Genomic DNA, 6,000 nt, shown 5'->3' on the forward strand with positions numbered 1-6,000 from the left:
CTATAACTCTGCCTTCCAAATGAATATATAAATCTTTTTAAAAAAAAAATAACGGAGCATCCAACACTCAAACTAGCTCTCTTATAAGGTATCTTATCATTGCACATAGTGGATTTAACCCACTGAGCTTCAGTGCTGGCCCCTATGTTGTTGGACTCCTGAAGCCAATTCAACCCTCTCTTCTCAGATGACACTGGCGCTCAGGGCTTTCAAACTTGTACATGAGTTGCCGGAAAGACTGTTTAGCACACAGGAAAATGTAATGAATAATTGAAATTCACCATTTCCTGGTTACTCGACCATACTGTACTATTATTTCTGGTCCTGGGGGTGATGGAGCTGTGTCCCTCCCTAGTGAAAATGTTATACAATACTGTGTTGTGGCATACACTCTTCCAAATCCCTTTTAAGTGATGTCACATTAGGAGTTTGGTATCAGCCATGGTAAGGGTGTTTACAGCATGGAAACCAGCCAGCTCTACCAGTGATGCTAAACATTCATCAACTCCTCATGCACCCCAGGAGTATGATGGCTTTTAAGCCCACAACAACTTCACACACACTACATGCTCTCTTGGGGCTGGTGTCTTACCTCCATCCTCTATCCAGATTATGCCTGTAAGGTTCAGTCAAGTGTGTGGAGTGGATTCACTAAGTGGAGAACAAGCAGCGAGGTTTGAGGGTGGGAGGGATGAATGTCAGTGATGAGGTAGCTTGGGGCAGATCCTGCAACCACAAGAGTTACTGAGGGGTGGACTCAGCAGGAAGAGAAGGGGCTCTGGGCTGGAATCTAGTGGAACAGCTTGATCCTTGATGTCACAGAGGGAGCACAGCTTCTGGAGAGAGCTGTGGTATCTGGAACCGCTTCAGAGAAGAGGTGGAAGTAAACCATGTCTCATCTAAGGACAGGGCATCAGCTAAAGGATTTGTAACCAATAGTCGGAGGATCAGATGTACAGGAAGTGAACTGGCAAAGGAGTTGAGGCTCTTGTGCACAAGACAGATTGCAGCCATGAAATTAAGATGCATGTACTTTTGCAGAGAGAAGAGGTATTACTGTAGATCCTTGGTTTGAAAGCCTTCTTTGGTTTGAAACAGGATGGAGAAAGTGACTAACACCTGGGAAGAGAAAGAGGAAGAATGCTATCTTGATGGTGAAACTGTGCTGATAAGATATGGGGGGTGGGGGGAGGACCAGGAAGGGGATTATAGAGAAGAAAAAGGTTGATTTTTTTTTTTTCAAGATTCAGCATAGAAAGTCTTGAATGAATTAACACAAGAAAAAAAAAAACTCCCATTCTTTTGTGTTTTCATGCATTCATTTAAAAACAATTATGTTGCAAACAGTGGGCTCAGTGTACTGACTAAATGTCTGTGCCTAGGACTTTGCTTTTAGAACCAAAGTCTCTGAAGTGGGTGACAGGAGGGGAAACTCCAGACACTCAGGAGAGAGAGACAGAGAGAAACGTGGAGCAGGGGAAGGAAGCCGGCCTTTCTGCTTCTGCTCCCCGGCTTTCCCCACTCCGCAGTGACCACTAGGAAGAAGACATCTCAGCAAGTGCATTCTCTTTCTCTTTTTTCTTCTAATTTTTTCTACCGAATAGTGTCCTGCTATAGAACCATAAGATTTCATGAGAACTGTTGTCAAGACAAGCTGTAAACTCACCCAGGAACTCAAAGGTTTGCTTTTTTTTTTTTTTTACAGTGTGATGTCAGAATCCCATAAATAGAACAGTCCTCTGTAGTGGCCTGAATTCTGTCCCATTCCCCAACCCCACCCCCGACCCTGCCAAAAGATATGTCCTAATCCCTGATACCTAGGAATGTCATCTTATTTGGACATAGTACCACCATTGGTATAATCAAGTTAAGAAAGTCAAGATGAAAACCTCTTCTATTTAGGGCCCTAATCCAATGGTGCAGGATGCTAAGTGGAGCAGCCTGGGGACTGGTGCTGTGTCACAGCCGGTTAAAAGCCCTGGCATGCAGCATAGGCATCCCATATGGGCGCCAGTTTGGGTCCTGGCTGCTCCACTTCCAGTCCAGCTCCCTGCTAGTGTGCCTGGGAGGGCAGTGGAGGATAGCCCAACTCCTTAGGCCCTTGCACTCATGTGGGAGTCCCGGAGGAAGCTCCCGACTCCTGGCTCCTAGCTTCAAGTCGGCTCAGCTCCGGCCCATGCGGCCATTTGAGGAGTGGCTAGCAGATGGAGGACCCTCTCTCTCTCTGTATCTGTCTTTCAGATAAATAAAATAAATCTTATGGCGCCCATATAGGATGCCAGCATTGCAGGCAGCAAGCAGCTTTACCTGCTATGCCACAGCACTGGGTCCAGACTAGTGTCCTTATATAAGAGAAAAGGAGAAGGATATTTGAGACACAGAAACACATAAGAAAAGGCAGAGACTGGAGTGAGGCCACCACAAGGCAAGAAATTTCTGGAACCAGCAGAAGCTAAAAGAGGCAAGTAAAGTTCTCCTCTGGTGCCTCTGCAGGCCTTGCCGACACCGTGATTTCAAGTTTCTGGCTCCCAGAAGTGCATGGGGTACAGTTTGCTGTTTGCGGACATCAAATTTCTGGCAATTTATGAGGAAACTACACACCTGGCTACAAACTCAGCCTCTATCACAGCCTAATGAGCAAAAGGCTTTAGCAACAGGCTCTAGAATCTAGCATGCTAGCAAGTTCCTTTAAAATTGGGTACTATAAAATTTGACAGCTACTGATAAAAAACAACTAAATGTGCCTTTCATCTAACAGGACCACCATGGCCCAGTATTGCAAAATTGTTTTTGTTTTATTTTGTCTTGCTTTTTCATAGAAAAGGAAATCCCATGGGCTACCTGCCACTTTCTTAGCACAGAATCCCAAGGTGATTAGGCAGTGGTATGTGATACCCAGATTACCAGTTATTGGAAACTTGCGATTACTTAAGCACTGATTTGGTTGCCGCTGAGTGGGTCTCTGTTAGACAGAAAACCATTCTGATTCAGGGTGTGCAGAATCTAATACGGAAGGCGAGTTGGATGGTCAGGGTTAAGTAGTGGCAGGAAACAGAAGCCCACGCTGGAGAGGTAATGGAGAATGTGGGAAGTGTTGATAATAAGCACAACAACATTCAGCGTGGGGTAAAAGCTGACAGGCAAAGGAGGAAGGAATGAGCTACTGAGCTCTGTAAATGATTCTTTAAAAAGGTTATTTGTTTGAAAGGCAGAGTTATAGAGAGACAAAGAAAGAAAGACAGGGAGAGAGTTATCTTCCATCCACTGGTTCACTCCCCAAATGGACACAACAGTTAGGGCTGGGCTAGGCTGAAGCCAGGAGCTTCTTCTGGGTCTCCCACGTGGGTGCAGGGGCCCAAGCACTTGGGCCATCTTTGACTGCTTTCCCAGGTGCATTAGCAGGGAGCTGGACCAGAAGTGGAGCAGCTAGGACTTGAACTGGCACCCATATGAGATGCCCACACTGCAGACAGCAGCATAACCTGCTGCACCACAGTGCTGGCCCTGCAATGATATTTTTTTTTACTTCTTCCAAGATAGGTGAATCAGAAGAGATGAAATATGAGAGTTACAGAAAATGGTGCTTGGATAGACTGACAAGATTCTCAAGAAGACCCAGGCTGAGGATTGTGAGTGTTGATGTCATCCCCAGCAGAATCTATATACTTAGGCCTTCAAACAGGGACTGGATTCCTGCATGCAGGAAGTGTAGTGCCAGGGGAAATGAGATGGGCATGGAAGCGAGAGTTCTGGGAGCACAGAGGAGGAATGACTTTTCTAGAGGTGTTGAGAAGGCTTCACCAAGGAGTTCCAGCTGAGCTGAGCCCTGAAGGTTGACACAAGGGTTCATCAGACAAGGATGGACAACAGCACTCAACACAAGGGCCTGACTGCTCCTCTTCACAGAGCTCATCCTGTGTGCCAAGCGCTCGTCTCAGTTCTTCATGTGTATCATGTGCATTCAGTATGATATTCAGCATGGCGTGATAACTGTGCTTGTTTTAGAGCTGAGGAAATGGGAGCACCAAGAAGCTAAGTGACTTGCTCAAAGTCATCTACCTATCAGCTGATGGAGCCAGGATTCAGGATTTGAACTCTCATTTTTCCCCTGAGGTCCTGTTTAACCATTACTGAGATGGACTTAGATTGACTTCCAGTTTCTATGTCTTAGAAACCTCATCATGTGGCTCAACCTCTCCAAGTTTGAATATATTCATCTGTGAGTGAAAAATGTAGTGGACATGTGTGCTTTTGTCTGCCTGGGATTGCCTCCTCTTGGAAACTGCTCTCCCTTCCCCTCCAGTCACTGGTCCTAATTGAAGTGGGCACATCCTTAGCATCCCCAGGCCATTGCTAATCAATCCAATGATGGCCAGTTGGCTTACATGAGGCCCACCACAGTCCTCCAGGGTTTTTAAAACTGAAACTGAGGAGGAGAACCAGTTGCTCTCTGATGGAGGAAAGCCAAAGCTTCAAAACTCCTAGGTTCCTGGAATTACACATCCCAGTGGGTGGAGGAGGTGAGTTTGCAGAGAATGAAGAAAAAAGGAGAGAAGGAGGAGCCAATTAAACAGCTTCCTGAACTCCCTCATTTGCCTAAGTCAGTTGGGCTTTGGTTTACAAAACAACCAACCAAAAATTTCCACCAGCAAGAAATAGTAGTACCTGTCTCCTAGCGTTGTTTTAAGGATGGGTCACAATGATTTGTGCACAGCATTTAGCACAGCGCCTGGCCCAGTTAGTGCACTGCAAATAGTAGTTGTTATCTTTACAATCACCAGGATCATTCTTCTTCTAGTAAACTTTGCATTCCAGAAACCCAAATAGCTTATAGTTGTGACCGAGTTACTCCTGCCTGTGTCTCCTATACCTGGCATGTCCCACCCACGCCCTCCCTCTCTGACCTACTCCAATTTTGACTGCAAATCTTCCTCCAGCCTCCTCTATGAAGACTTCCCTGAATTCGTCAGTTAGTCGCTTCTCCCTTCATGCTCGCTTTCCCATATCTATCACTCATACTGAAACAGGCATTTGATTAAGTTGCTGCCTCTTCACCTGGCTACAAGGGTTTTCTGACCATATTTTTCCTGTTTGCTTTTAACCCTGAATGTCAAGCCTAGTGCCTGGTCCAAAAAATGCCCTCCATCCATGTCTGGTGCACCAGGAAGAAGAAGCTTAGGTTGTTGTCTTAGGAAAGCAGACCTGCTGACAGCTCATCAATCTTAATGCTCCCTGCCTGACCAGAAAAAAAATGCATTAACAGATGGGGAATGGTGTGCTTGGAGCTTAGTAAAAGCAGAGTCCAAAGAATCAGGAATGCTGCCTCCAGCGCTGTGCAAAGACCAGCAGATGTGATGCCTGCAAGACATAATGAGTGAGGAAGAAAGAAGTAAGCCTAGAACATGTCTGTCAACGGGTAACAGCTAAAACTACCATGGGCCATGCAAGGCCCCTTAGGATGCTCCTTCCTGCTTCTCCCTTCCTGGCTCTGAGTCCCTGTGATGGAAATGTCCACATCCACACACTTACCCAATCGGAAAGAAGTACTCAGCATAGCTCTGTGCAGCCGGCTGGCACTGCCTGATGCCATTAAGCTCAATCAACTCACTTTCCGTGCTCTGATTCTGTGCTCAGCAAGAAAACTCCCATGGTGAGCACCCCTCCAGGGCAGGGAACACACTGTCCAACTGACATGAATTCTTAAGTATTGCTTGCTGCTGAACATACCTGGCATACTCTCTAGAAAGAGCTCCTTTCTAAGAGGAAGTTCTACCAGGCTAGTCTGGTTGCACATGGTATGCACCACATGTCTGAGTTAAACCAGCTGTCTTGGCCTCTAGTAATTGTACTAGTGATCAATGTCTCAACAAAGGCTTGTTTTTATAGACAAAAGATTGGCCAATCACTTATGAGATGGCTCATATGAAATTCCACACAATGCAAGAACTCATAGAGGATGGTAGCAATGTGTATGAATCAGAATTTTGTCTGGGATTAAGA

The 6,000-nt window shown here is 45.9% G+C and overlaps 1 long non-coding RNA gene across 1 annotated transcript in view; it reads left to right on the forward strand.

Moving 5' to 3' along the window:
* Positions 1-3,620, forward strand: part of LOC133747137 (uncharacterized) — a 36,969-nt gene extending 33,349 nt beyond the window's left edge. The window contains exon 4 of the long non-coding RNA XR_009864282.1: positions 3,541-3,620. This is a non-coding gene — a long non-coding RNA (uncharacterized LOC133747137). The remainder of the gene's footprint in view (positions 1-3,540) is intronic.
* Positions 3,621-6,000: the final 2,380 nt, after the last annotated feature.

This window comes from Lepus europaeus, chromosome 18 (assembly GCF_033115175.1).
Source record: "Lepus europaeus isolate LE1 chromosome 18, mLepTim1.pri, whole genome shotgun sequence".
Taxonomy (NCBI): Eukaryota; Metazoa; Chordata; class Mammalia; order Lagomorpha; family Leporidae; genus Lepus; species Lepus europaeus.